General features: G+C 44.4%; 1 non-coding gene across 1 annotated transcript; it reads right to left on the bottom strand.

Moving 5' to 3' along the window:
* Positions 1–847: 847 nt before the first annotated feature.
* On the bottom strand, positions 848–952 carry LOC129624853 (U6 spliceosomal RNA). The gene has a single exon (XR_008701185.1). It is a non-coding gene; the product is annotated as a U6 spliceosomal RNA (small nuclear RNA).
* Between the last annotated feature and the right edge of the window lie 5,212 nt (positions 953–6,164).

Here is a 6,164-nt window from a genome sequence, read left to right as displayed (position 1 = left end):
GAATTAAAATTACACCACGAGCGATACTTCATCCAATATGTTTCCTCCTATAAAATTTTCTTATGCCTAAAATAATATTTTTGTTGAATTACATTATGTTCACATGGTCGATCTGAGGTGACTTTGATAGGAAAGAAACACTGCGGTAAAAGAGCAACAAATTATTTCTGCCTTTTTAATTGCACCTTCTCTGAGTCCGCGCCGTGGCAGCTCCTTTCTGCTCCCCTATCTACATATATAGTGAGAAAAACCTAAGGGCACTATTCTCAGCTTCTCCACAAAGAAAGAATAAGAAGGAAGAAAAATGGCTGCTGGATATACCAGGTTTCCTTGGTCTCTGGTAAACTGGAACATTATGCACTTTCATAGTCATCCAAAGCTAATTTCACCCCCACTGTCTGCTGGTCATTAGAACAAAATCTTTTATTTAGTTCTGATAGGAATATAGTACGTAACTGGATTTCTTAGGGTGTGAGGTAAAATACGGAGAGGAGACAGACGTGTCAGGCATACACACATACACACACACAATACACTAATGTCAGAACCTATGCAAGGTCTCATACTGGGAGTTGCCCCTTGAAAATATTACAGGAAGTTTCTGTGAATCAGACAGACTGACTCCTCTGGGCTTGGAGGAGCTTTTGATGGGGGTAATTAGCAAATCTCTTGCTTTTGTACATCATTAAGTGCTTGACAAATGAATATTCACATGCTTTATTTCATCTAATTTCCATATGGAAACTGAGGTTTAGTCAGGTGAAGTGACTCCCTAAGATTACACAGGTCTTGGAGATGTTTTCTTTTTCATTTGTTTGCTTATTATTTAACTAATGTTGATTTACCAAAAAATACCCAACTGCTTCATGAATTTGCATGTCATCCTTGAGCAGGAGCCATGATAATCTCTGTATTGTTTCAATTTTAGTATACAGGCTGCTGAAGCAAGCACCTTAGTATTGTTTTCTGATGCAGAGGCCAGGACTCCACCAGTGTGTTGCTATCAACTCACCTGTTCATCCTCCTGGGTCTTCTGGGAGCCCTCGGCATCAAGCGAGAGACGAATCAGGGGCTCAGATTAAACGTGTACTTTTGTGAGATCTACGTGAGGAGCAGTGGTGCACACAGGCTCCACAGTCCTTGCAAACACTGGAGACTTGATCAACCCTCTGTGTGTGACATGGAGCATCACAGCCTGTAGAATAATTGTGTCTGGGAGCAGAAATCACTACCCTTATCCTCTGTGACTTCCAAAACCATTTGGTTTCCTAGAGAAGAGTAGACTAGAGAGCAGCTGCTGGCCTTCAGTACAGTTCACAGACATTTACGACATGCCCATGTTAGTTATAAAATACAGTATTTGTGTGTGTGTGTGTTAGCCGCCCAGTCATGTCCAACTCTTTGCAACCCCATGGACCATAGCCCACCAGGCTCCTCTGTCCATGGGATTCTCTATGCAAGAATACCGGAGTGGATTTCCATTCCCTTCCCCAGGGGATCTTCACGACCCAAGGATCAAACCTGTGTCTCCTGCATCTCCTGCATTGGCAGGCAGATTCTTTACCACTGTGCCACCTGGAAGTCTCTATTACTGTTCAGTAATAGTAATTACAGCTATTATTATCTTCCCCACTTAATAGGTAAGCAGATTTAAGTACAGAGAGGTTAATTACTTGCTCAAAAATCACATAAATCCAGTAAAACAAAAATCTGAACCCAGCCAGAACTTAGGCTAGGCTCTGCTGCCCCTTTGGATATTAGGAGCTGTACTAAGTGATGAAGAGACCAAAATCAACACGGGTCCTTCCTTAATAAATCCAGAGTCTGTATGGGAGATAAGGCTTCCCCGGTGGGTCAGATGGTAAAGAATCTGCCTGCAATGAAGGAGACTCAGCTTCCATCCCTGGGTTGGGAAGATCCCCTGGAGAAGGGAATGGCAACCCACTCCAGTATTTTTGCCTGGAGAATCTCATGGACAGAGGAACCTGATGGGCTACAGTCCATAGGGTCACAAACAGTCAGACCCAACTGAGCTCAGCACAGCACAGGCAGGTTTAGCAGGTCCAATCATAGTTTCAGGTAAAGGAGGTATAGACTAGGGCAGTCTTTGTGACCTCAGGAGACAGTGGGAAGAAGGAGAGAGAAGGTGGATGAGATGGGACTGGGGTTGGTTTGGGTGGCAGTGGTGTGCAGTGAGGAGGTGGCGGGCACTGGGGTCACCCAGCTGTCAGTGACAGGGGAGGCCGTCACGGGGGAGGCCCACGCTCCACTCCCCTGTTTGGAATTCTGATTGAAGTCTGCTCCACCCAGAGCCTTGTGAGGAGAGGGGAGGTGAGCTGTGATTGGACAGAACAAGGTCTTCCTGGTGCTCTGGAGGTTTTCTCAGTTCCACGCTGTAGAAGCTGAGCTGATGCACAGTCGACCAGTCTTGGGGACAGCACTTCAGGTGACTCTTCATGAGCCAGGAAACTGGATAGTGGACGTGATGGAGATTCAGGATTTTCCCAGGAGCCAGAAGAATAAAGCACATGTGCAGGAGGCCCAACTGCCTGATGGAGTCAGCACACAGCAGAAATATGAAGCGCCAGCCAAGACACACCCAGGACTCACGTGTCTGCTAGTGTCAGCCTCTGCCCCCCATGCCCCTGAAGTTGAAGGCACAGACCCCTTCCTCTTTCTAGAGGAGAGAAGCTGGGTAAGCGCTAGTGTATCTGAGCGTCTGAACTGACCGAGACACAGTATGAGTTAACTTTGCCACCCTCCCACACCATCTGCAGCATGGAGAGAGCTTTGGGCAGTCAGGGCCTTCATAAACATACTTTCTTCTTCTTTGAGGTCTTGGTTCCTCTAGCATGACATGTGAGATAAAAGCACATTTACAGCAATCTGCTAGCAAAAGAAGGAGAAAAATGTTTAACAAACCTGTATCATGCATACTCTTTTTAATAAGAATATTTTGTTTATTCCTATTTGTAAGAAAAGAAGACTTACTACTAATGCAGCATTTTAACTTAGCAAAAAGAAGTGATTGGGCCAAGGAAGTGCTTACTAGGAAGTATTTTCTGAGATAAGGTCTAATTCTTTAATTGCCATTAATTTGTACCCAATTAAAAGGAGGCACTAAAAACTATAGTGAGTATAAATGAAGGAAATCAAGCTGGTGAAGAATCTGGAAACCCTGGGGAGTTCTCCCTACTGAAGATAAGGCAGTGGTGAAAAACCGACTGGCTGCAAATATATAAAGGGTTCTGTTGATAAAATCAGGTAATCAACATAAATTTGCTTTATAGGCTCTATAGTGCTTTGGAGATGTTAGCTTTTTCTACCTTATTTTATTTGCTATAGTTCCAGATGACAGAAGCAGACCCAATGGGTCAGATGGATAAAGTAGATTGTACCTCTGTATATAAAATCGTGAGGTGTCTGATAATGGAATGTGCTGCCTTAAACACGGAAACTGACAGTGTTTGGGGACAGGATGAATTTGTCTTTAAGGTCACTTTCAGGCTCTAAGTCTCTGCTGTTCTAGGAAATGATTTCTTAACTTTCTTAGTTCATCTATGGGTCTTTCTCCCTTAAAACTGAAGAGGAGAAATAACTTTCTGCAGGGCAAGTGTCTGGAGCAAGTCGGTTCAGTCATATCCAGCTCTTTGCGATCCCATGGACTGTAGCCTGCCAGGCTCCTCTGTCCATGGGATTCTCCAGGGAAGAATACTGGAGTATGTTGCCATTTCCTTCTCCAAAGGATCTTACCAACCCGGGAATGGAACTGGGTCTCCTGCAGGCAGATTCTTTACCACCTGAGCCATGGGGGGAAGCCCCAGGTGTCTGGTAAGTGGTGGATTTTTGCACCTATGAGGATAAGTGAATGGCACCCCACTCCAGTACTCTTGCCTGGAAAATCCCATGGACGGAGGAGCCTGGTAGGCTGCAGTCCACGGGGTCGCTAAGAGTCGGACACGACTGAGCGACTTCCCTTTCACTTTTCACTTTCATGCATTGGAGAAGGAAATGGCAACCCACTCCAGTGTTCTTGCCTGGAGAATCCCAGGGACAGGGGAGCCTGATAGGCTGCCGTCTATGGGGTCGCACAGAGTCGGACACGACTGAAGTGACTTAGCAGCAGCAGCAGCAGCAGGATAAGTGAACACAGTAACTTGTTCAGAACACGGGACTTGAGTCAGCAGCTGTAGCACTGCGGGGAGCAGGCTACAGAGGAAGAACCCTGGCCCACCCCAGACAGTCCGAGGCTGAGTCTACAGGAAGGTGGGAGGAGCTCGGAGTTAGACACTGGGGGACCTCCTGGAAGCAAACTCCCAGAGTGTGGGAGTACTCAGACCTGGGAGACTCCAGAGCTCTGGGAACCAGAGCAGCTTCAGCTCAGACTCCTGCCTGCCCTTCCATCAGGGCAAGTAACCCAAACCTCAGAGCAAACCCAGGGGGCTTATTTTGGGTTAAAATCAGTGGTGCCCATTGTCAGGACAAATACCAATCAAATATAAGAGGCTTAATTCCTCCTGATGAAAGTAAGGAAAGAGATTTCCCTCCCCTTCTTTTTCTCAGAGTGTTTACTTTGCATGCCCAGTCTGCTGCTGGTCACTACTGCGGCTCAGTCACTGTCGTGTCTGACTCTTTGCGACCCCACGGATTGTAGCCCACTGGGTTCTTCTGTCTGTGAGATTTTCTTGGCAAGAATACTGGAGTGGATTGCCATTTCCTTCTCCATTTATTTTGGAAAACATGTAATTACAAGTACTTCCTCATCTCTTTGAAATATATAAGAATCTTTTAGAAAATGAGATAGGCCTTTTTTCAGCTTTCTGACCTGGGAATGTCTTTCTCAAGGACCTGGGAGGCATCTCTTTAAACATCAAGGGAGATAGGGCCCCCATCTCCCACTCTCTGTAGGTGGGCAAGAACCTGATTTTGGTGGGTGTCTTGTTCCAAACTGCAAAGCTACTCCCTGTCACAAAGAGATGAGTATTGTGTTTTCACTCCGGAAAGAGTGAAATTAGCCAACACGAATGGTAACCCCAACTACCAGGTGAAGTCAGGATGGACTGCTTATGACAAATGGTGCTGTCGAGTGCTCCTACTTGAGGCCTAGCTCCTGTTTACCTCGAGAATATGTATGCAGTGGTTGTGTCTTCTGAAGATTCTTTTCTGTCTTTACATCTTTTAGTGGACTGCCTCTGATTCGCTTTACTTTCTGGTTTAATGCTTATTCAATGATAAACATGTTTTCTTTCTCTACTATTTTTTTGTGGAGAGGTTTTCTGTATTGGAAGATTTTGTTTTAAAAATATATTTCCCCAACACCATATTGTTATACTGATAGATTAAGTATCTTACCTATCCATCCTATCCTTCCACAGGGCCCTCCCTTCCCTTCTCCCTCCCTCCCTCCATCACTCCTCAGCTGTCATTTATCTTTCTATTTTTTCCCCCTCAAATTGGCATGTAAACCCATTCTCCAGTGAACTTATTCTGTGTAGACGGGCTGGAATGTTTATGAAAGGACATGTGTCATAGGTGTTCTGAAAAAAGGTGACAGCGTGGAACCAACAATTAAAACACTGGTTTAATCCAAAGAGTGTTTTCTTTGCAGTGAGGAAGTTTAGAACTGGGCCCTCTGGGGTTGAGAATTTGGAACAAAGGAAGTTTCCTTCTTAAAGGAAGATGTTTATCTGAGGATATTGGTAAATGTAAAAAAAAATATGAACTTCTCATTCTGAGAGGTATAAGGTTGGAAATTATAAAATGCCTATAGTACGGTATAGTATAATATAGTATAGTATAGTATGTGTGTGTGTGTGTGTGTGTGTGTGTGTGTATGTTAGTTACTCAGTTGTGTCCGGCTCTTTGCCAACCTATGAACTCTTCTGTTCATGGGATTTTTCAGGCAAGAATACTGGAGTGGGTTGCCATTCCCTTCTCCAATAGAATAGTATAGTATGATGTTATGTTTATTATATTGCAATCAGTTCATCTATATTTGTGTGTATCTATATCTGTCTGTCTATCTATCATCAGAAGCCATTTCATTTGTTCTTTTGGGGATAAGAAAAACATTTATTTGAATACGGTGATGAATTCCATGTACTAGCAGACAGGGGAGATGCAAATTATTACCATTGTTCATTTCCAAGGCATCATTCTTTGCT

The sequence above is a fragment of the Bubalus kerabau genome, chromosome 12 (assembly GCF_029407905.1).
Source record: "Bubalus kerabau isolate K-KA32 ecotype Philippines breed swamp buffalo chromosome 12, PCC_UOA_SB_1v2, whole genome shotgun sequence".
In the NCBI taxonomy this organism is placed as follows: Eukaryota; Metazoa; Chordata; class Mammalia; order Artiodactyla; family Bovidae; genus Bubalus; species Bubalus kerabau.
The sequence above is the reverse complement of the archived record's forward strand: the minus strand, read 5'-3'. Positions and strand labels throughout refer to the sequence as shown.